This window comes from Pogoniulus pusillus, chromosome 21 (genome assembly GCF_015220805.1).
Source record: "Pogoniulus pusillus isolate bPogPus1 chromosome 21, bPogPus1.pri, whole genome shotgun sequence".
Classification (NCBI taxonomy): domain Eukaryota; kingdom Metazoa; phylum Chordata; class Aves; order Piciformes; family Lybiidae; genus Pogoniulus; species Pogoniulus pusillus.
Window position 1 is genome coordinate 2,216,280 of NC_087284.1, and position 24,886 is coordinate 2,241,165.

General features: G+C 48.0%; 1 protein-coding gene and 1 long non-coding RNA gene across 4 annotated transcripts in view; one reads left to right on the forward strand and one right to left on the reverse strand.

Annotated features, from left to right (window-relative positions):
* The window catches only part of ANKH (ANKH inorganic pyrophosphate transport regulator), a 152,202-nt gene that overhangs the window by 32,667 nt on the left and 94,649 nt on the right, over positions 1-24,886 (forward strand). The gene's annotated exons all lie outside the window — the stretch shown is intronic.
* On the reverse strand, positions 2,480-23,522 carry LOC135184693 (uncharacterized). 2 transcript variants are annotated; one of them, XR_010306127.1, is made up of 3 exons: positions 23,486-23,522; positions 20,394-20,521; positions 2,480-2,611 (listed from the first exon to the last, which is right to left on the reverse strand). It is a non-coding gene; the product is annotated as an uncharacterized LOC135184693 (long non-coding RNA). The 2 variants fall into 2 exon arrangements; XR_010306126.1 differs by lacking the exon at positions 2,480-2,611 and adding an exon at positions 17,293-17,394.

Below are 24,886 nucleotides of genomic sequence, written 5' to 3' on the forward strand. Positions count from 1 at the left end.
TACCTTCTCCAATGTGGACTTACCCTTGGGTCACAATCCCCTCAGAGATGTAGCTACTGTGGCACAGCCACAGATACTTCAAGATGCACCTGCTGTGTTGAGGACCTATTCACAGCCACTGATAGTTTGAAGTGTCTTGATTCCACATGGATTCATGCACAAGTCACAGTCCCTTTGACTCAAGATCACATTGGAGTTGTAGCCTGTTCAGTACAGCAGCACAGAAACAGCAGCTATGCCTTGGCTGTCTGACAGCCCAAGCACATCGCCATTGCTGTTACCAGAATGTTCCCAAGCACAGCAGAGTAAGATGATAAGCAGCACAGCACACAGCAGAAGGAAAAAGCAGACACTAATGAGGATTGGTCTGTAATAGACAGTAAGGTAAGCAAGCCCCATGGCAAGCACAGAAGCCTGCCAGTTAATTGCTAAACAGCAATAACAGCTTTAAACTCAGTCTCATGTATTCCAATCAAATCTCCTGTGATCTTGAGCCCTTTGAGCACTATGTTGGGTGCCAGAAAGGACTGTTGTGGTTTAAGCCCAGCCAGGAATCAAGCCCCATGTGGTCACTTTTCTTTTGCCACCCTGGTGGAATGGGGGAGGGAATTGGAAGGGTGACAGTGAGAGAACATACAGTTTGGGATAAAGACAGTTTAATAGGTAAAACAAAAGCTGCATGCACAAGTGGAACAGGAATTCATTCACCACTTCCCACTGGCAGGCAGGTGTCAGCCATCGCTAGGAAAGTAGGGCTCCACTATTTGCAGTGGTTACTGAGGAAGACAAATGTTCCCTCCTTCCCTCTTCTTCCCCCAGCTTTTATATTGCTGAACATGACATCATATCATATGGAATATTCCTTTAGTCAGTTGGGTGCAGCTGTCCTAGATGTGTCCCCTTCCAGCTTGTGTACCCCCAGCCTACCTTCTGATGGGGAAAGAAGCAGAAAAGGCCTTGACTTTGTGTAAGCAGTGCTCAGCAGTGGTGCTGATATCCCTGTATCAACTCTGTTTGCAACCTAAATCCAAAGCATAGCCCTGTATTAGTTACTGTGAAGAGTCTTAACTCCACTCCAATAAAAAACAGCACAACTGGGGACCTAGAAAGTGTTTTCTGTGTTGTCTCTATTGAAAGTGATTTTCTCCCACTGGCAGAGCTGGACAGCCCATGCTGGGAAGAGCAAGCTCAAGCCAGAACAAGCTGAAAGCTGATTCTTGCTCTACAGAAGTATGAGTTTTTCTCTGGAAATGAAGCTAGATCCCCTAGAATGTTAGTTCCATGGCATTTAAGGCAGTGATTCAAGCATGCACAGCTTCTGTTTGAAACTCTAAATTAAGAAATGCTGTATGTGAATAATTCTATTTTGCACACTCAGCAAGTTTGCTGACCACACCAAGCTGTGTGGTGCAGCAGCCAGGCTGGAGGGCAGGGATCCATCCAGAGGGAGCTGGACAGGCTGCGGAGGTGGGCACAAGCCAAGCTCAGGAGATTCAACAAGAGCAAGTGCAAGGTCCTGCAGCTGAGTGGAGGCAATGCCAAGCAGAAATGCAGGCTGGGCAGTGAGTGGCTGGAGAGCAGCCCTGGGGAGAGGGACTCTAAGGATCAAGTGATGCTCCTCACTGGACATGAGGAGGAAGTTCTTCCCCATGAGAGTGGTGAGAGGCTGGCATGGGTTGCCCAGGGAGGTGGTTGAGGCCCCATGGCTGGAGGTGTTTAAGGCCAGGCTGGCTGAGGCTGTGTGCAGCCTGCTCTAGGGTAGGGTGTCCCTGCCCATGGCAGGGGGGTTGGAGCTAGATGATCCTTGTGGTCCCTTCTAACCCTGCCTGATTCTATGGTTCTGTGATTCTAAACCTAAGAGCTTAGCCGTTCATTTGCTCTCTCGTTAGCGTGCTGATGTTACCAGGGACGGCTGCTACTTCAGAGCCAGGTTTTAGGTTAGTATTTGTGGCTATGTAAAGCTCTGTGTTCAAATAACAAGTGATTTTCAAGAGTTAGAAACTGCTTGTTATCATGGCATGGTTTATGCAGTGTTAACATCATTGAAGGATGAGCTCCTTTAGTCACAGTATCATCAGGGTTGGAAGAGACCTCACAGATCATCAAGTCCAACCCTTTACCACAGAGCTCAAGGCCAGACCATGGCACCAAGTGCCACGTCCAGTCCTGCCTTGAACAGCTCCAGGGACGGCGACTCCACCACCTCCCCGGGCAGCCCATTCCAGTGTCCAATGACTCTCTCAGGGAAGAACTTTCTCCTCACCTCCAGCCTAAATCTCCCCTGGCACAGCCTGAGGCTGTGTCCTCTAAGTCCCCTTTCATTTTAGAAGATAGAGATGTTATCTACATTATCTTTTGCGTTTCACCTTAATTCCTTTTCCATCTTGGCTTAAGGACCCTGGTTTCTCTTTGTCTCTTTGGACAACCTACAGCTGAATCAGTATCTGTAAAGCAAGGTCATGCAAATTTACATACTTGTTTAGGACTCTGAAAACTTGGTAATTCAGCATAAACATAAAAGTTGCATCTCAAGAGTCTGGAAGCTTCCTCATTTGGGAGATGTTTTGATTCCTTCCTCAGAGCCACTAGTAGATTTAATGCCATTGGGCATCTGCATTCAAAAGAGTAAAAAGACTTGAAATCATAGCAATACAATAATATTCAGGTAGAACCTTCTAATATTGCCAAGGAAGCCTAATCCAATAAATTACATTCTATTTCTCCCTTTCATTCCCAAGTATCAAGTCCATCCTGCTCCATGCTTCCTTTAGGAGTGTTTTTTCTGCCTTTCTCATGGGCAGTTTCCTGTGGCCTCACCTTTTTTTTTTCACCCTTCAGAAGAGGTTGTAGATTTTACATTTACAACCAGGAGAAAGTGCCATCTTCCGTGTTGCCTCTTTGCCTCCTACTTCATGGTAGCTAAATTTGTAGACCTTGTCATACATCACATTCCTGTTTAAAACTCTGAGGAATACAAAAGAAGTGGTAAAGAAGGAATATGGGCTATACCTCACTTCACTTCTGGAGTGAGTCAGACATGGTCAGAGAATCATCGAATCAACCAGGCTGGAAGAGACCTGCAAGCTCATCCAGTCCAACCTAGCACCCAGCCCTATCCAGTCAACTAGACCATGGCACTAAGTGCCTCATCCAGGCTTGGCTTCAACACCTCCAGGGACGGTGACTCCACCACCTGGTTACCTGGCAGAAGAGACCAACCCCACCTGGCTACAGCCTCCCTTCAGGGAGTTGTAGACAGCAATGAGGTCTGCCCTGAGCCTCCTCTTCTGCAGGCTGCACATCCCCAGCTCCCTCAGCCTCTCCTCACCAGCTTTGTTGCCCTTCTCTGGGCACCTTCCAGCACCTCAACATCTCTCTGGATTCGAGGAGCCCAGAACTGGACACAGTACTCAAGGTGTGGCCTGAGCAGTGCTGAGTACAGGGGCAGAATAACCTCCCTTGTCCTGCTGGCCACACTGCTCCTGAGCCAGGCAAGGATGCCATTGACTCTCTTGGCCACCTGGGCACACTGCTGGCTCACCTTCAGCCTGCTATCTATCAGTAGCCCCAGATCCCTCTCTGCCTGGCTGCTCTCAGCCACTCTGTCCCCAGCCTGTAGTGCTGCTTGGGGTTGTTGTGGCCAAAGTGCAGAACCCTGCACTTGGCCTTGTTCAATCTCATCCCATTGGCCTCTGCCCACCCATCCAGCCAGTCCAGGTCCTCCTAACATCCAGCCTACATGGTTATTCCTTTTTAGAGGACACCAAGGTCTCATTACTGCTGCCGTAATGGAAATGTGTGTAGATATGATTACATGACCAGCACACTTGGAAGTAAGCACTAGGGTAAAAATGGGTTCATAGAATCATAGAATCAGTCAGGGTTGGAATCACAAGGATCATCTAGTTCCAACCCCACTGTCATGGGCAGGGACACCCTACCCTAGAGCAGGCTGCCCACAGCCTCATTTCTAGTCCTACCAAACATTTTCACAGTACCACAGTATCATCAAGGTTGGAAGAGACCTCACAGATCATCAAGTCCAACCCTTTACCACAGAGCTCAAGGCCAGACCATGGCACCAAGTGCCACGTCCAGTCCTGCCATGAACAGCTCCAGGGACGGCGACTCCACCACCTCCCCGGGCAGCCCATTCCAGTGCCCAATGACTCTCTCAGGGAAGAACTTTCTCCTCACCTCCAGCCTAAATTTCCCCTGGCACAGCCTGAGGCTGTGTCCTCTCGTTCTGGTGCTGGCCACCTGAGAGAAGAGAGCAACCTCCTCCTGGCCACAACCTCCCCTCAGGTAGCTGTAGACAGCAATGAGGTCTCCCCTGAGCCTCCTCTTCTCCAGGCTAACCAATCCCAGCTCCCTCAGCCTCTCCTCGTAGGGCTGTGCTCAAGGCCTCTCCCCAGCCTCGTTGCCCTTCTCTGGACACGCTCAAGCATCTCAATGTCCCTCCTAAACTGGGGGGCCCAGAACTGAACACAGCACTCAAGGTGTGGTCTAACCAGTGCAGAGTCCAGGGGCAGAATGACCTCCCTGCTCCTGCTGGCCACACCATTCCTGATGCAGACCAGGATGCCACTGGCTCTCTTGGCCACCTGGGCACACTGCTGGCTCATGTTCAGGCGGGTATCAATCAGCACCCCCAGATCCCTCTCTGTCTGGCTGCATTCCAGCCACTCCGACCCTAGCCTGTATCTCTGCATGGGGTTGTTGTGGCCAGGACACAGTGATGTAAATGAACAGTAGGTTAGGCAGACATGTGGAGTTACATAACAGAACAGGGGAAAGAAAAAGATCTTTTGCTTTTAGGATTGCCAAACTGATTGTGAGTGACAGCATGAGTTGGGTTAAACTTTGGACTTTGTAATTTAGCAGTATTGATGGTTTACAGCTAACTTTTTCACTTCCACAGTAGTTTGGAAAGGTGTGGACATAACTTGACCTGGTTTTACTGCTTCCCTTATGGAGCAAAAGAGAAGAGCAAGGTGCATAATTTCACAGTGCAGGAATATGCATTCTTTATCATCTTAATTGTGTTTCCATTTCAGGAAAACACCTCTACAACAAGTTCTCTCTTTTACCCCAGCTTCCCCCTGTTGATTTTAGCAGCAGCCACGAAGTGGAAAAGCTACCATAAATACTTCTAACAGGAGAATCAAGTCCATCAAGTTCACAACTTTCCCCACACCATGCAATAACCATAAACTTCACCCATTATTTAGATGTGTCAGCCTGCAAAGTAATACTGTCGGGGTCAGTGTCAGTCCTGGTCCTGGCACATGATGCATATGAGCAGATGCTTAGAGTGTTCCACCGACTTGGAAGCATCTGTCTGCATGCCTCAAGAGGCTATTTCATGGTTAGTCTTGAAGACTCACAGTACCAATCAAGTGTGATTGAATGTGGCTCAGATGTAGGATGGCAAAAGGCACCAAGCATGGTTTGCATCTCCAGCCTCAGATGACTGTGTCCTTGTGTCACAGCCAGGGATGCCAAAGAGTATTTTGGCCAACTTCACAGGATCACAGGCACAGGATGTTAGGGGTTGGAGTCCAACTCCAATAACATCATCTGGAGTGAGTTTTCCTATAGGAATTGTTTTTTCCTTTTCTCCCATGCATACTTTCCCATAGTATTTCTGCTCACTTGCACTTCTGTTCACCTGTCTTTTGCACCCTCACCTGCCTCTCTCCCATTTTCCTGATGGCCCTTGGCTATCAGCTCTTTGAGAAGCTGCTAGCATGCCCGTGCTCTGGACTACTCCTTTGCAAGACATGACTTGTCTAATGTCTTCCATCCAGTAATAATCTCTTGAATTAACTATTTACATCCATTTCATCTCAGTGAGATTAATTTCATCTCCAGTGACTACTCACTGGCAAAGCTTGAAGGCTTTTGCTGGCCCTTAATCTGTATCACAGTTCACCGCTCTTTCCTGCATAGCCTGCCCCTTGTTGGTATCCTTCTCAGCTTTTGTTTTTTCCTCTTCTGTTTTGCTGTAACCATCTATTGTCTCAGACTCCTTTTTTAGTGCTCTCCTGTTTTGCTGTAACCATCTATTGTCTCAGAATCCTTTTTTAAGGCTATCCTTTGTAGTTGTATCTGTTTTCACATGCTCTCATATTGGTACTGGCTGGTGACTGCAACTGACCTCTCAGCTTGCTATGCAAGAAACTTAGAATCTGCTTATTTGAATCTGTGCCCATGCTATATTTATCATCCTCTTCATAGAATCATAGAATCAACCAGGTTGGAAGAGACCTCCAAGCTCAGCCAGTCCAACCTAGCACCCAGCCCAGTCCAATCAACTACACCATGGCACTGAGTGCCTCATCCAGGCTTTGCTTCAACACCTCCAGGCACAGTGCCTCCACCACCTCCCTGGGCAGCCCATTCCAATGCCAATCACTCTCTCTGACAACAACTCCTCCCTAACATCCAGCCTAGACCTACCCTGGCACAGATTGAGACACTGTCCCCTTGTTCTGTTGCTGGGTGCCTGGCAGAAGAGCCCAACCCCACCTGGCTACAGCCTCCCTTCAGGTAGCTGCAGACAGCAATGAGGTCTGCCCTGAGCCTCCTCTTCTGTAGGCTTCACACCCCCAGCTCCCTCAGCCTCTCCTCACAGGGCTGTGCTCCAGGCCCCTCACCAGCTTTGCTGCCCTTCTCTGGACACCTTCCAGCACCTCAACATCTCTCTTGAATTGAGGAGCCCAGAACTGGACACAGCACTGAAGCTGTGGCCTGCCCAGTGCTGATTAGAAGGAAAGATCCCTTGTCCTACTGGCCACACTGTTCCTGTGAGAAGCCAGGAGAAACTAAAATGTATGTTGTTCATTTGCTGAAGGAGGATATAGCCCACTGCATTTGGGTTTAACAGCACAGCAAAAAGGAAAAGGTTGGGAAGGTAATAAATATCCTGAGCTGACATCAGCTGAGGGATTTAGGCTGCCTGCTGCTGCTGAGAGCCCACAGCAGCTGGGTGCCTCATTCTCTGGGGGATTTTTGGGAGAAAATCTCTCCTCTAATTGCTCTGAAGCAAAACACCAACCAAAGTGTCAGCTTAAATGCACAGTGAAAAAGAAAGAAAGATTAATTAGTGTGATTTGTTTGATGCCAGTTTATTGCTTTCCATATGCCTATCTTACAAAGCATTTTGCTGACCACCTCAGAGAGCATATGAAGGTTTACAGATGTAAGGCCATGACTTAGAATCATAGAATTAGGCAGGGTTGGAAGGGACCACAAGGATCATCCAGTTCCAACCCCTCTGCCATGCCCAGGGACACCCTACCCTAGAGCAGGCTGCACACAGCCTCAGCCAGCCTGGCCTCAAACACCTCCAGCCATGGGGCCTCAACCACCTCCCTGGGCAACCCATTCCAGCCTCTCACCACTCTCATGCTCAACAACTTCCTCCACCTCCAGCCTGAACCTACCCACCTCCAGCTCTCATAATGCTTATCATCAGTTTCCTTTTATTCTGTGATGTTTATTAGAGAAGAAAAAAAAATATTTTTAGGATTTAGATTTGGTAATCTCTGGTTTCATGAAACTTCTGTTATGCAGAGGCTTGTACAGAAAAGACTCTGCTCAGTTGTCTTCTGTCATGAAGGTGACTTATGCCTCCTGCCAGAGTGCAAAGCCTCCTGCCTTTCTCTGAGTATCACAGCTGGCACATACAGAAATCAGATACCCAAGTCACAGAGTCACAGGATTTCTGAGATTGGCAAAGCCCTTCAAGCTCATTGAGTCCAATCATTAGTTGCACACTGACAAGTCCTTGACTAAACCAAAGCCCTCAGCACAACATCTCAGCACTAGGAATCACTGTGGTTGCAAAGGACCACCAGGATCAGCCAGTCCAACCTTCATCCCAGCAGCCTTCATCACCAGACCATAGCCTCAAGCACCACATCCACTCTCCCTTTAAACACCTCCAGGGATGGTGACTCCACCACCTCCCTGGGCAGCCTGTGCCAGTGCCTGAGCACCTGCTCAGAAAAGAACTTCCTCCCAACAGCCAACCTAAACCTCCCCTGATGCAACTTGAGGCCATTGCCTCTTGTCCTAGCATTAGTAACTGGGGCGAAGAGACCAGCTGCAGCCTCACTGCAACCTCCTTTTAGGTAGCTGTAGAGGGCAATAAGGTCTCCAGACTGAACACCCCCAGCTCCCTCAGCTGCTCCTCACAGGCCATGTTTGCCAGACCTCTCCCCAGCCTCGTTGCCCTTCTCTGCACCACTCCAGCACCTCAGTGTCCCTCCTGTACTGTGGTGACCAAAACTGGACTCAGTACTCAAGGTGTGGACTCATGAGTTCTGTGATTTATGCCCTACCAGGACGTCATGTTAAGCTAAGTGTGACACAGTATCTAACAGCAGTAGCTATTTCTAGGCTGTGATGATTTGGGTGTTTCTTGCCCCCCTACACTTAAGAAAATCACCCACTCCATCTGGAAATTAGAAGAATGAAGCTTTATAATTACAGCTGAGCACAAGATGCAAGCAGGTAATTACAATATAGACAGAAATAGACAAGTTAAAAAGTGACACAGAAACACAGCAGCCCTCCCAGAAACCACAGTCCCCAGGAGGGGCTCCCTACCACCCTGCCACCTTCTCCCACCCCAGACTTTGCCTTACGTCCAAGGTGAGTTTGGAGGATCAGCCAAAAGGGTTAGGAAGCAGATGGATTAGTCAGCCAGCAAGTTAGGTTAGAGAGAGAAGTTCCTGCAGCCCCCAAAAACCAGAGAGAGACTCTGCCTTATCTATGTTTATATTCCTGTTCTTACCCATCTCAGCAAGCCTATGAGTGCAGCAGCCATCACCATTGTTTCCTTTTCACAGCCTATCATCTGATTCTTCTCACCAGAGTATCCCAGCTAGGTTCAAACTAGCACATAGGGAAAGCTGCCTTTAGGTGTGAACTCCAGAGCCTGAGCAGCTCTCAGAGAAGGTGATGCTGTTTTTCACTGTAGTAATTTGGATTTCAGGTGCTGGTGCAGGCAGATCAATTTTGGCTTTGAATTTATTGGTTTTTAAAACTTCTTTTTTGTTGTGTCACTGCACTGCTCTCTTTTTCAGACATCCTTCCAAACTTGTAATTAGTCCAGTGTCAGGGGAGAGCAGTAAGAATTACCAAGAAGAGAGGCCAGTGCAAGGTACAGTCTCTGAATATTGGCAGAAGGAAGGAAATTCACTTTTTTTCCTACATGAATCTAGAAAGTCTCCTGAGTGAAATTATTCACAGGATCATAGAATCATCCAGGTTGAAATAGACCTCCAAGCTCAGCCAGTCCAACCTAGCACCCAGCCCTGGCCAGTCAACCAGACCACAGCACTAAGTGCCTCATCCAGGCTTGGCTTCAACACCTCCAGGCACAGTGACTCCTCTACCTCCCTGGGCAGCCCATTCCAATGCCAATCACTCTCTCTGTGAAGAGCTTCTTCCTAACATCCATCCTAGACGTCCCCTGGCACAACTTGAGACTGTGTCCCCTCGTGCTGTTGCTGCTTGCCTGGCAGAAGAGAACAACCCCACCTGGCTACAGCCTCCCTTCAGGTAGTTGTAGAGAGCAATGGGCTCTGCCCTGAGCCTCCTCTTCTGTAGGCTGCACACCCCCAGCTCCCTCAGCCTCTCCTCACAGGGCTGTGCTCCAGGCCCCTCACCAGCTTTGTCACCCTTCTCTGGACACCTTCCAGCACCTCAACATCTCTCTTGAATTGAGGAGCTCAGAACTGGACACAGCACTCAAGGTGTGGCCTGAGCAGTGCTGAGTACAGGGGCAGAATAACCTCCCTTGTCCTGCTGGCCACACTGCTCCTGATGAAGGCCAGGATGCCATTGGCTCTCTTGGTGTATAGGGTTAACACTCCGGGGGAGTAACCCTGAACCTGGCCCTAGGGGTCTTGGCCCCTCCCCAGGGGTGGGCCACACTCCAGGTGATGGTTAGCCCACTCCCCACACTTCCTGTGCTACAAAAGAGAGGAGCTTCCTTTGCCTCAGTGGTAGAATTCTCGCCTGCCATGCGGGAGGCTCAGGTTCGATTCCCGGCCAATGCACCAGAGAGAGAGAGAGAGAGGGAGAGAGAGAAACAGGCCTTGCCTCTGAGATATCTGCTTCCTTCCCATAGCCTTTCACATGCACTTCAAGGATTGGCTTCTTAAGAGTGACCCTTTTCCAATACTGTGACCTCGTTTTATGCTGATTAGTCCCCGCGACAGCAACACAGATGGGACAGAGGAGCAACCACAATCATAGAACCATAGAATCAGCCAGCTTAGAAGAGACCTCCAAGCTCATCCAGTCCAACCTAGCACCCAGCCCTAGCCAGTCAACCAGACCATGGCACTAAGTGCCTCAGCCAGGCTTTTGCTTCAACACCTCCAGGGATGGCGACTCCACCACCTCATGACTTCCATGACATTCACTCCTCAGTGTCCACCTTCTTGAATCACGTGCTGGCATGATCACATGAGTGTCTTTAATGGCCAAACTATGAATATCTGTGGTATACACATGTATATATGCATGATATAGAATCATAGTTATCAACCAGGTTGGAAGAGACCTCCAAGATCAGCCAGTCCAACCTATCTGCCTGTTCAGCTATAGAAATAACCTCCAAAAGAACAAACCATTGCTCTACATATTTTGCAGCATACATGTTCAATGTCATGCCAGTGGTACATTGCAATCAAGTAATTTGGACTATTGTAATGACATATTTTTGGAGAGTCACTGGTATGAAGCAGCAATACAGGGAGAAAAGTCTCTTATGATGAGACCCTACCTGAAGTACTGTGTCCTGTTCGGGAGCCCCCACTCCATGAGGGATGTGGAGATGCTGGAACGTGTCCAGAGAATTGCAGTGAGCATTCTCAGAGGGCTGGGGCAGCTCTCCTATGAGGACAGGTTGAAAGAGTTGAGGCTGTGCAGGCTGGAGAAGAGGAAGTAACCTTCTTGTGGCCTTCCAGTATCTGAAGGGGGCTACAAAAAAGCTGGGGAGGGACTTTTTTAGGCTGTGAGGGAGTGACAGGACTGGGGGGAATGGAGCAAAGCTTGAGGTGGGGAGAGTGAGACTGGAGGTGAGGAGGAAGTTGTTGAGCATGAGAGTGGTGAGAGGCTGGAATGGGTTGCCCAGGGAGGTGGTTGAGGCCCCATGGTTGGGGGTGTTTAAGGCCAGGCTGGCTGAGGCTGTGTGCAGCCTGCTCTAGGGTAGGGTGTCCCTGTCCATGGCAGGGGGGTTGGAACTGGATGATCCTTTTGGTCCCTTCCAACCCTGACTGATTCTATGACTCTATGATCTATGCTGATATCCAGTCTAAGCCTCCCTGGCACCATTTTAGCCCATTTCATCTCACTCTCTGACTAGAGAAGTTCATGCAGCCCCAGAGACAGAGAGAGACTCTGTTATCTATATTTGGGTTCTTGTTCTTACACACCTCAGCAAGCCTATGAGTGCAGCAGCCATCACCATTGTTTCCTTTTCACAGCCTGTCAGCTAATTCCTCTCACCAGAATATCCCATCTGGGCTCAAACCAGCACAGTAATAAGAACACTGAAGGAAAGGAGGCTGCGTCATGAACTGTAACTGCAGAGAATCAAGTTGGTTTTGCAACAGGAGAGACATGTGCTTGGGGAATCTTCCCCTAGAAGCTGTCAGATAATGGTTTAGGTTGGAGTGGTTTTTAGAGATCACCTAGTTCCACCCACCCTGGCTAGGGACACCTCCCACTCCAGCAGGTCTTACTTTCATCATTGTGATCCTTATGACATGACTCGCTGAATTCTTTAACTACTGATTTCGTCAGTTCACTTTCTCTGGAAGTCTGCAGCCTGTGAGGAGGATGTGACCTAAGTCATTCCTCTTTCAGAGTTTTCCTTTTCTTAGGACATTGCAGGGTTTTCTGCAAGAGGAACCAGATTTCTTTTAGCAAAAGAAACAATTCAGCTCTCTATTTCCCCTACATTTTGCTGCATCACAAACTTGTATGCTGGTACTTGATTTCTTTCTTCCTGCCTGTAACCTCACTCCAATCTCTGCTAGCCACCTCTGCTAGTAAGATGCTCTGATGTGTAACTAATGCCACTTTCCCTTCACTATCACTTTGTTGTCCAAAAACCCAGCAGTTCTTTCACCTAGTATGTGACAGTCAATATGAACAGAACTAAGATGTACTGATTACAAAGTTGAGCAAATTTGGATGCTCAGCAATGTAAAGCTACCACAGCTCCCAAAAATTCCATACGCATTCCTTGCAGTTCTTCATCACCAGATATGATGGTTTGGGTGTTCCCTGCACCCCCACACTTAAGAAAATCACCCAGACTAGACTCAGCCACTGGAAATTGAATGAAGCTTTATACTTACAGCTCAGCACAATATACAAGCAGGTACTGACAATATGGACAGAAAGAGACAAGTTAAAAAGTGATACAGAAAACACAGCAGCCCTCCCAGAAACCAGAGTCCCCAGGAGGGGCTCCCAACCACCCTGCCACCTTCTTCCCACCCCTTTACCTTACCCCAGACTTTGCCTTATGTTCAAGGTGAGTTTGCAGGGTTGGCCAGGTGGGTTAGGAAGCAGACAGATTAGTCACAGAGATGGCAGGTTAGAAAGAGAGAAGTGCAGCCCCAAAGACAGAGAGAGACTCTGTGTTAGCTACGTGTTCTTGTTCTTGTCCATCTCAGCAAGCCTATGAGTGCAGCAGCCATCACCATTGCTTCCTTTTCACAGCCAATCAGCTAATTCCTCTCTCTAAAGCATCCCAGCTAGGCTCAAACCAGCACACCAGACTACCCAATTGGTTTACAGCTTCTTCACCTTCAATCAAAAGAAGAGCCTCCACCAAATGGATAGCACATGCTCTGAGATGAGTGGTCTTGTAGGTAAGGGGCTTCTCAGCTCGAGGGGCTGTGTGGTTTAGTAGTATTTTACTATTCTATTTAGTATTTTTGTCTGTACAGTATCATATATATATGTAGTGTTACAGCAATATAAAGGATATAAAGTTCGCTCATCAAGAATATAGGTTGAAAGAGTTTTCCATCTTCACAGTTTGCTGGTAAAAATTTCTTCTGTTGACAAGTTCTAGTTTCTCTAGATCTGGATGTGTTTGGTATCTTACAGTCTTTGATGGGAAGCTCCAGAGCAGGCTAGGCAGCATCCATCTGTGGGCTAGTCTTGAAGCACTTGGTAGCAAGGCAAGCATTGTTTACTCAAAGTGAACTGCTTTATACCATAAAGCATCTGCTAAGTGGTGCTCCTCAGAGGACCAGTGCAGTATGTTTAATCCTCACTTAAACAGTGTCACTGTAACTTATCTGTTTGCTCAGTTGAGTGACAAGTGGGGTCCCTCAGGGATCAGTCCTGGGACCAGTCTTGCTCAACATCTTTGTGGGTGCCATGGACAGTGGCACTGAGTGCAGCCTCAGTGCTATGGTCTGGTTGATTGGATAGGGCTGGGTGCTAGGTTGGACTGAATGACTGAGGAGGTCTCTTCCCACCTGGTTGATTCTATTCTATTCTATGCACTAGAATAGGGTACTAGACGAGTGTCAGATAAGCTTCTTTTGAACACATGCATAGAGATACCATTCAAAGCTGTAATGGCCTACTTTTTCTTAAACTGGGGCCTTTTTGTTCCTATTTCAAGGTGAGAGAAATACAAATGCTGTAAAAGCTGTGGATGGGATTGAGCCTGCAAGTACTTCAAATGCAGCCACTTAAAAAGGACTTCTGATGCACACAGAAGTATTCAGATGCAGTTCTGGTTATGGGATCAAAGCCATAAACTGAAATTGTGGTTGTTGTAGTTCAACACCTACTTTATTTTCTCTTCTTTCCATTATAAGAAAGGACTTTCATGTCTTCATTAGAAAAAAATATGTGCAGTGGTGATAAGGAGTGTTCAAAAGTAGAGTTGGCTAACAAGTTACCCATGGCACAGCAATGTGCCCTGGTGGCCAAGAAGGCCAATGGGATCCTGGGGTGTATTAGGCAGAGTGTGTCCAGCAGATCAAGGGAGGTTCTCCTGCCCCTCTAGTCTGCCCTGCTGAGACCTCATCTTGAATACTGTGGTCAGTGTTGGGCTCCCCAGTTTCAGAGGGACAGGGATCTGCTGGAGAGGGTCCATCAGAGGGCTGAGAGGATGATGAGGGGACTGGAGGGCACTGCCTGATGAGGAGAGGCTGAGGGACCTGGGGCTGCTTAGTCTGGAGAAGAGAAGACTGAGAGGGGATTTGATAAATATTTATAAGTATCTGAGGGCTGCCAGGAGCAGGGGACAGGCTCTGCTCACTGCTGCCTGGGATAGGACAAGGAGCAATGGGTGCAAGCTGCAGCACAGGAGGTTCTGCCTCAACACAAGGGGGAACTTCTTTCCTGTAAGGGTCCCAGAGCCCTGGCACAGGCTGCCCAGAGAGGTTATGGAGTCTCCTCTGGAGACTTTCAGGGTCTGTCTGGATGTGTTCCTCCGTGATTTGTGTTAGATTGTGTGGTCCTGCTCTGGCAGGGGGGTTGGACTGGATGATCTCCTTGAGTCCCTTCCAACCCCTAGCATCCTGTGAGCCTGTCAAGTCTAAAGGAGGCACTTCCTGTCCTAATAGCTCTTACTCCCTGAGGAGCCAGGAGATTCAGCCTCTGCAGCATTCGGAAATGAGGCTGTGGTCTGGTGTCCAGTTGCCTGGGGTTACATGGAGTGTGTGCATTATTTTCTGTTCCCCAGCATGGAAGGATAGTAGCTTTCTAGAGGATTGCTGCTATCCTTACCCTTCTTTGGCCAATGAGCCAGATGGATTTGAGAGGTTCACCTCTACCAGAAAGGTCTGTAGAGGTATGACTGTTTGCTAGGAAGTGAGGAAAACCACACCTTGAGTACTGTGTATGGTTCTGGGCCCCTCAATTCAAGAGAGATGCTGAGATGCTGGAAAGTGTCCAGAGAAGGGTGACAAAGCTGGGGAGGGGCCTGGAGCAGAGCCCTGTGAGGAGAGGCTGAGGGAGCTGGGGGTGTGCAGCCTGCAGAAGAGGAGGCTCAGAGGTGACCTCATTGCTGTCTACAACTACCTGAAGGGAGGCTGTAGCCAGGTGGGGTTGGTCTCTTCTGCCAGGCAAGCAGCAACAGAAGAAGGGGACACAGTCTCAAGCTGTGCCAGGGCAGGTCTAGGCTGGATGTTAGGAGGAAATTGTTGGCAGAGAGAGTGATCGGCATTGGAATGGGCTGCCCAGGGAGGTGGTGGAGTCACTGTCTCTGGAGGTGTGCAAGCAGAGCCTCGATGAGGCACTTGGTGCCATGGTCTGGTTGACTGGCTAGGGCTGGGTGCTAGGTTGGCCTGGATGATCTTGGAGGTCTCTTCCAATCTGGTTGATTCTGTGATTCTATGATATTGTAAAGCTATTTAGGCTCAGGATTAAGAGTGGTAATATTTTTCATTCATCCTCTGCCAAATGAGCTCTATCAAAGTTTTAGGTTTGGCATTTGAAGCCTACCCTCATGCCTGTGACAAACTAAGGCACTTTCATAGGCTAAATGAAATCTTAGTCCTGATGACCTTTTCCTTCAAGCAGGAGATTGTTTTTTTGGACTATGGCCTCTGGCCTTCAAGTGTAGTATCAGATTTTTCCACTGGTGTGTTGTGAGTGCTTAGTCACCAGGAAGTACAGAGCCAGACAGATCACAGCTCTGCCTTTCCTGTTGTCACTCTTTAGTACCATTCACTGAACTCTTCATGTGTGGGTGAGTTTTTCAGCACTGAATGCAAGGGCATAAAGTTAGTGATACCTCAGTGAGCTGCTCCCCAATAATATTTTTTCAAAGGACTGGAAAAATGGAATAGATACATACAGACAGGTTTTAGTTACTCCAAAGATGTCCAAGTTTGATTCTCCTTCCTCTGGATAGCTACAGAATATTTATCCTTGCTTCAGCAGTTACTGTTTTTATTTCATAGAATCACAGAATCAGTCAGGGTTGGAAGGGACCACAAGGATCATCTAGTTGCAACCCCCCTGCCATGCCCAGGGACACCCTCCCCTAGAGCAGGCTGCACACAGCCTCAGCCAGCCTGGCCTTAAACACCTCCAGCCATGGGGCCTCAACCACCTCCCTGGGCAACCCATTCCAGCCTCTCACCACTCTCCTGCTCAACAACTTCCTCCTCATGGCCAGTCTCAGTCTCCCTACTTCCAGCTTTGCTCCATTCCCCCCAGTCCTGGCACTCCCTCAGAGCATAAAAAGTCCCTCCCCAGCTTTTTTGTAGCGGCCTTCAGATCCTGGAAGGTCACAAGAATGTCCCCTGGGAGCCTCCTCTTCTCCAGACTCAACAGCCCCAACTCCTTCAGTCTGTCCTCATAGCAGAGCTGCTGCAGCCCTCTGAGCATCCTCCTGGCCCTCTCTGGGCACTCTCCAGCATCTCCACATCCCTCTTGTAAAGAGAGCTCCAGAACTGGATGCAGGACTCCAGCAGGGGTCTCTGCAGAGTGCAGTAGAGGGGGACAATCATCTCCCCCCACCTGCTGGCCACACTTCTCCTGCTGCAGCCCAGGCTCTGCTTGGCTTTCTGGGCTGCAAGTGCACACTGCTGGCTCATGCTGAGCTTCTTGTCTAGCAGCACCCCCAAGTCCCTCTCCTCAGGGCTGCTCTCCAGCCAGCACTGCCCAGCCTGGAGTTGTGCTTGGGATTTCTATTTCATAGAATGAACCATGTTGGAAGAGAGCTCCAAGCTCATCCAGCCCAACCTAGCACCCAGCCCTGCCCAGTCAACCACACCATGGCACTAAGTGCCTCAGCCAGGCTTTGCTTCAACACCTCCAGGGACGGTGACTCCACCACCTCCCTGGGCAGCCCATTCCAATGCCAATCACTCTCTCTGACAACAACTTCCTCCTAACATCCAGCCTAGACCTCCCCCGACAGGTATCTCAGACATGTGTCTCAGACATGCAGATGAAAACCATTCTCAAAGTGAGGAAGTGAATAAACTTTGCTTCATTGACTGGCCTGTGGTAGGAAGAAAACTGTAACAAACTTTCCATTTGGGTCTGTTTGGCAAAAAAAGAAAAGGGGGGAAAAAAAACAACAGCAGTTGCTATCTTCAGGAATTTGAGCCCTCTGCCCTGAAGTATATTCAGTTTAGAAAACATCATAACCTACCACAAAAGCCACAGGACAGATTTCAATTGACTCCACCTAGATTTCAGTGGCAAAACATCCTGGCCACATAACCCAATGGAGCATTTTGTGTGGAAAGGTTGGCTTCAGCAGTTATTACTCACAAGTCAAAACAGGAAGATTTATTTCATCTTCCATGTCAGTTCTCCTCCATCTTATAACCTCAGAAGGAAAGTTTCCTGCTTTTTCAGTTTATCCAGATGCAGATCCTAAGAGAAACTGTTTATTTTGAAACAGGACGAACAGTGCTGGCTGGAGAGCAGCCCTGAGGAGAGGGACTTGGGGGTGCTGCTGGAGGAGAAGCTCAACAGGAGCCAGCAGTGTGCCCTTGCAGCCCAGAAAGCCAAGCAGAGCCTGGGCTGCAGCAGGAGAAGTGTGGCCAGCAGGTGGAGGGAGGTGATTCTGCCCCTCTATGGTGCTCTGTTGAGACCCCAGCTGGAGTCCTGCATCCAGTTCTGGAGCTCCCTTTACAAGAGGGATGTGGAGATGCTGGAGAGTGCCCAGAGAGGGGCCAGGAGGATGCTCAGAGGACTGGAGCAGTTCTGCTGTAAGCACAGACTGAAAGAGTTGGGGCTGTGCAGGCTGGAGCAGAGGAGGCTCCCAGGTGACCTTCTTGTGGCCTTCCAGGATCCAAAGGGGGCTACAAAAAAGCTGGGGAGGGACTTTGTAGGCTCTCAGGGAGTGACAGGACTGGGGGGAATGGAGCAAAGCTGGAAGTAGGGAGACTGAGACTGGCCATGAGGAGGAAGTTGTTGAGCAGGAGAGTGGTGAGAGGCTGGAATGGGTTGCCCAGGGAGGTGGTTGAGGCCCCATGGCTGGAGGTGTTTAAGGCCAGGCTGGCTGAGGCTGTGTGCAGCCTGCTCTAGGGTAGGGTGTTCTTGAGCATGACAGGGGGGTGGGAACTGGCTGATCCTTGTGGTCCCTTCCAAGCCTGACTGATTCTGTGATTCAGTGGTTTAAGCAGGGGAAGAAAGACACATGCCCTGTTTTGCTGTTGCTAAAATAAACTTCAGAGCCTGCCCCCTTCCAGGTCTGAGCACCTTATTGAGACACAGATACTGCAATTCTAAAAAGATACAACACACAGCCCTGAATGCAATTTCTCCTTATCTTGCCTTGCAGCACACACCCATTTATCTCCAGCAGATCTTTTAATATCTCTCCTGTTTGCACATGCAGTCATGTATAAGAAATTGCTGCCAGTAATATACTGGCTTAGCTGACGCCGAAGGAGATAACCTGGGGCAAGGCTAATAAACGTTGAAGACAGCATGATGAAAGAAAAGAGAGGTGATAACCTGCAAGCATTTGAGCAGTATTGGATGGTACTGACAGGCTGGGGCACTGTGAATTGAGTTTGCAGAGAACTGGGTGCTGTGGGGGTTAAAAGCATGGCAAGTAGGAGTGATGTGTTTGGGACCCGTCCCTTGCTTACAGGCTTCTTTTGAACGACTACAGATTTGCCCTGTTACTTGTGGAAGAGAAAGTTAAAACGGGAGGGGCAAAGAAAAAGAAGCTGTAGTGAAAATGCAGGGTAATAGGCAGGAAAAAACCACCCAAGCCATGGCCTGCCACTAGGTAACAGCTGTTGCACACAGACCGGGCTCTCAGGAGCACTGAGACCTGCTGCCTCAGAAGCTGGTTCAGCTGTCTTCTGCTAGAAAACAGCTGGAGCAGGAGGGGGAGACACTCCTGAGGTGGAATGTGCAGCACCTGAGCCAGAGCACTCTGCCAGAGTTGTCCTTCACAAAAGGAGGCAATGCCTCCTCAGTCAGAAGCCAACTTTGGGTTTTAATTTCGTGTCCTCACATTGCATGTTTGTGCTGGAATGTTCTGGTGAGAAGAGTTAGATGATAGGCTGTGCAAAGGAAACAATGGTGATGGCTGCTGCACTCATAGGCTTGCTGAGATGGGTAAGAACAAGAACATATGTATAGATAACAGAGTCACTCTCTGGGCTTTGTGGGCTGCACCTCTCCCTCTAACCTAACCTACCATCTGTGTGACTAATCCATCTGCTTCCTAACCCCCTGGCTGATCCTCCAAGCTGCCTTGGGTGTAAGGCAACGTCTTGGGTAAGGTAGAGGGATGAGAGGAAGGTGGCAGGGTGGTTGGGAGCCCCTCGTGGGGACTCTGGTTTCTGGGAGGGCTGCTGTGTTTCTGCATTGTCTTTTAACTTGTACATTCTGTAGATATTGTCAATACCTGCTTGTATCTTGTGCGGAGCTGTGACTATAAAGCTTCATTCAATTTCCAGAGCTGCTGAGTCTAGTCTGGGTGATTTCCTAAGTGTGCGGGGGGAGGGAATACCCAAATCATCCCAGTGGTGTACTGAAAGAAAGAGTGAGATCAGTTAATGCATCTGAGTAGCATTAGTGCCTGTGGAAATAATTAACAGTAAGATACAGGAACTGCTTTACTTTTCCAGGTAATTATTCCATACCTTCAAGAGCACAAGTTACATATTGCTGAGAGGGACTGTGCCTCACATCATTGCTGAGAGGGATCATAGAATCAGGCAGGTTGGAAGAGACCTCCAAGAACATCCAGTCCAACCTAGCACCCAGCCCTAGCCAGTCAACCAGACCATGGCACTAAGTGCCCCAGCCAGGCTTTGCTTGAAGACCTCCAGGCACAGTGACTCCACCACCTCCCTGGGCAGCCCATTCCAATGCCAATCACTCTCTCTGACAACAACTTCCTCCTAACATCCAGCCTAGACCTCCCCTGGCACAACTTGAGACTGTGTCCCCTTGTTCTGTTGATGCTTGCCTGGCAGAAGAGCCCAACCCCACCTGGCTACAGCCTCCCTGCAGGCAGCTGTAGGCAGCAATGAGGTCAGCCCTGAGCCTCCTCTTCTGCAGGCTGCACACCCCCAGCTCCCTCAGCCTCTCCTCACAGGGCTGTGCTCCAGGCCCCTCACCAGCTTTGTTGCCCTACTCTGGACATGTTCCATCATATCAACATCTTCCCTGAATTGAGGGGCCCAGAACTGGACACAGCACTCAAGGTGTGGCCTGCCCAGTGCTGAGTACAGGATTATGCCACACATCTTTTTGCCTTTATTACCTCTGGAAGAAAATCTGTTTTCTGTTCCTGTAGTTAGAGAAGCCACATTTTAAACTACAGCAAAAATGTATGCAAGTCCTGTTTATACCCATTTGCTCAAACACCAGCATTGCCTCCTGAATTCAATGGTTCTTCTTACCTGTTTTTTCCCATCATGGTTATGTTGGAACAGAGCAGCCTCTCAGCCTTCCCTCTGCTGTGGAAAACAGGCTCTTCTGGAGCTGTGGTTTTAAAGGCAGCTGACAGAAATGAAGCTCCCAAATGAAACTGGAGAAGAAATACAGATTTACAGAGAAATACAGAGGCAGACATTACAGAGCAACTGCCACAGCCCTGGCAAGCCCCCTGGAATTTTCCCCCAACCCAAAACAACTACATCTATACTCCCCAGTGCTCCAAACCTCCCCCCCAGTGCCTCTGCTTTCCAAGAGGTCTAAAGAAGCCTCTGGAGGTACCAGAACAGGCTCACTGCTTACATGTTCTTCCCGTTCCAGTGGCTCCCACCAGACACAGGGCAAGGAGGAAGAAAGGAGAATGAGTTTATACAGAGATAGCAGAGTTGTGGGACTGAATAACAATCTTCTGGTCTCCAGAAAATTCTTTAACCCTACAGTCTCAACCTGGGACACCTGTTTTCCTCATGCTTGATCCATTTTCCCTGCACCTTGAATCAGTGCAGCGATCTTCAACTGAACTGGGGAGTCTCCAAACTCTTACAATAGCCACACGTGTACGTGACTACGTATGTGCATGCAACATGAGATAGGTGTATTTGCTAATATCTTTAACACACTAATGCTTGCACAGACTGAAAGGCTTTGAGGAGACCTGATAGTGGCCTTCCAGCATCTGAAATGGGCTACAGGAAGGCTGGGGAAAGACTTGTAACAACAGGATGAGGAGTAATGAGCCTAAACTGGTAGAGTGGAGAATTAAGCCAGATGTTAGGAAGAAGTTCTTTGCAGTGAGGGTGGTGAGACACTGGCACAGGTTGCCCAGAAAGGTTGTGGAGCACAGAACCACAAAATGTGATCTTGGTGATTACATTCTGTGATTCTGTTCTCCACAACCGCCCTGGAGGTGTTCAAGACCAGGTTAGATGAAGCCTTGAGCGACCTGTTCTCATGGGAGGTGTCCCTGCCTACAGCAGGGGGTTGGAACTGGATAGTCTCTGAGGTCCTTTTCAATCTAAATCATTCTATGATTATAACCAATTAGAACCATATGGAAATGCTAAAGGTAGTATTTATTTGCTTGAATATTCTTTCTACAAACAATCTTTGACCAATTCTTGGAAGATAGATGACATGAAAATGCAGACTGCTGATTCCAAGGGATTTTACACCAGGCACTTCTTGAAACTAGTGCCTAAAAAGTGAAGCAAGAACACTGAAACCAAAGTCACAAAGTAATTAACAGTGTATTTTCCTTTTTAATTGAAAGTGAAAATGCAGTTCTGGCTCAGCAACTGTGACTTCCTATTTCAGGTTTTTACCCTTTTTAAAGCAAAACCTTTTCATTTAGCTGGTGGAGAGACTATAATGCAATCTTGAGTGAATAAGCAAAACAACATACAACAAGAAGCACTGAATTTCACCTTCTAGGTGACTGTGTTTGGGCACATCTCCTTTCCCACAACAAAAACCTACTTAAAGCATACATGTCTCTTCCAGAGTGTGATTAATTTCTCCTCATAACTCATATGAATCTTATTATTTGTTGCACTCCTAATTAATTATGGAGGGATTCATTCAGAAGAAAAGTTGTTTGCTCTACATATATTTGTTAGCAGTTTTCATGATGTCTTTGTGGCACTGCTTTATAGTTAATTATGAAGGGATCCATTGAGAAGAGTTTTTCTCTCTACATATGTTTGTTAGTAGTTTTTATGATGTCTCTGTAGCACTGCTTTATAATTATGGAGGGATCCATTCAGAAGGAGACTTCTTCCTCTCTACATATATTTGTTAGTAGTTTTTATGATGTCTCTGTAGCACTGCTTTATAATTATGGAGAGATCCATTCAGAAGAAGACTTCTTCCTCTCTACATATATTTGTTAGTAGTTTTTATAATGTCTCTGTAGCACTGCTTTATAATTATGGAGGGATCCATTCAGAAGGAGACTTCTTCCTCTCTACTTCTATTTGTTAGTAGTTTTTATGATGTCTCTGTAGCACTGCTTTATAATTATGGAGGGATCCATTCAGAAGAAGACTTCTTCCTCTCTACTTCTATTTGTTAGTAGTTTTTATGATGTCTCTGTAGCACTGCTTTATAATTATGGAGAGATCCATTCAGAAGAAGACTTCTTCCTCTCTACATATATTTGTTAGTAGTTTTTATAATGTCTCTGTAGCACTGCTTTATAATTATGGAGGGATCCATTCAGAAGAGGCTTTTTCTCTACATATATTTGTAAGTAGTTTTTATGATGTCTCTGTAGCACTGCTTTGTAATTATGGAGAGATCCATTCAGAAGAAGACTTCTTCCTCTCTATATATATTTGTTAATAGTTTTCATTATGTCATTGTTGCACCTACTTTATAATTAATCATGGAGGGATCAGTTCAGAAGAAAAAAAGTTTTTCACTCCACACATATTAGTTAATAGTTTTCATGATGTCTTTTTCTTCCTTTATTTTTTAATCACTCCCTTATCCCCAAAAAAGGGAGAAGAGATGCATGAAGGTCACTACTGAAGATTCGTAAACCATTGTGAATAATGTCAGAACTATAATTTAATTAGTGTCCCATCTGTCACTTTCTGTTTGATGAGCACTAAATGTCCAATTATCATTTAGTATCTGCTCTAATCAGCTCTGGCAAATTTCACAGGCACAGTAGAGATGACATTAATAGGTGGAAGTGAGGCTACCTCTGCAACACCATCAGAAAGGGAAAGCTCATGCAGTTTTGACTTACAATGGGGAAGGCATGAATTTATTCCAATTAGAAGCAAAGACATTTTGCACAGGATGTAATGCAGGCTTTTAAGGCCAGGCTGAATCAGGCACTGGGCAACCTGATCCAGAGTGAGGCATCCCTGCCCACAGCAAGGAGCTTGGATCTAGATGATCCCTGAGGTCTTTTCCAGCCCTGACAATTCCAGGATTCTGTGTTAGAGTAACACTGAAGTTTTTGCCCTAGCTAACCAGGGGGCCACCAGGCCCCCCAGCCTTCAGATCCCCATCACCATTCACCCAGTGCACACCCATCATAGGGACTCACCAGTGCTGATGAGAGGAGCATCCCTCTGCCCAGTTGGGCAAGCTTAGGGATTGCCTTTCCTGGTCCCATTATAAAGAGTGGGCAAAGTGGTCACACCTGAGGTAGGAGGAGACTCCAATAGAACCCAGGTGCTCTGGGTTTGGAGGGGAGAAAGGGGCAAAATGGGGCAGGTGAGGTGGAAAAGAGACAGATAATGATGTTCAGGTGTGATCTGGCACAGGTGATCCTGCTCTGGCAGGGTGCTTGGACTGGATGATCTTTCAAGGTTCCTTCCAGCCCCTAACATTCTGTGATGTGACACTTTATATTGCTAACTAAAGATTTTGATTTTTTAAGAGTTTGGAGAAACACTCCTAATTTTTAGAGAATTATTTTTTCTTGTTGGTGTCCAAAACCAATATCAAATATATGTTCAGTGTCCCCCTTTTTGGTATCTTCCTCTTTATTGTCTTCATGCATTAGTTTGAACCTTTTCCTTCTTGATTTTCTTTAGCCTTTACAACAAATGTCCAAGGTTCTTCATAAAGAGAGAAAAAAGACATATTAAAAAAATAAAAAAGAGTAGGTTTAGCAAGGGGCAGCTGTGGATCTTTGGAGGGTAGGAGAGCCCTGCAGAGGGACCTGGCCAGGCTGGAAGGGTGGGCAGAGGCCAATGGGATGAGATTGAATGAGGCCAAGTGCAGGGTTCTGCATTTTGGCCACAACAACCTCAAGCAGCACTGCAGGCTGGAGACAGAGTGGCTGAGAGCAGCCAGGCAGAGAGGGCCCTGGGGGTGCTGGTACACAGGAGCTGAAGATGAGGCAGCAGTGTGCCCAGGTGGCCAAGAGAGCCAATGGCATCCTGGCCTGCATCAGGAGCAGTGTGGCCAGCAGGACAAGGGAAGTTCTTCTGCCCCTGTACTCAGCACTGGGCAGGCCACAGCTTGAGTGCTGTGTCCAGTTCTGGGCTCCTCAATTCAAGAGAGATGTTGAGGTGCTGGAAGGTGTCCAGAGAAGGGCAACGAAGCTGGTGAGGAGCCTGGAGCACAACCCTGTGAGGAGAGGCTGAGGGAGCTGGGGGTGTGCAGCCTGCAGAAGAGGAGGCTCAGGGCAGACCTCATTGCTGTCTACAACTCCCTGAAGGGAGGCTGTAGCCAGGTGGGGTTGGTCTCTTCTGCCAGGCAACCAGCAATAGAACAAAGGGACACAGTCTCAAGTTGTGTTTGGGGAGGTCTAGGCTGGATGTTGTTAGGAAGTTGTTGTCAGAGAGAGTGATTGGCATTGGAATGGGCTGCCCAGGGAGGTGGTGGAGTCACCATCCCTAGAGGTGTTGAAGCCAAGCCTGGCTGAGGCACTTAGTGCCATGGTCCGGTTGATTGTCCAGGGCTGGGTGCTAGGTTGGACTGGCTGAGCTTGGAGCTC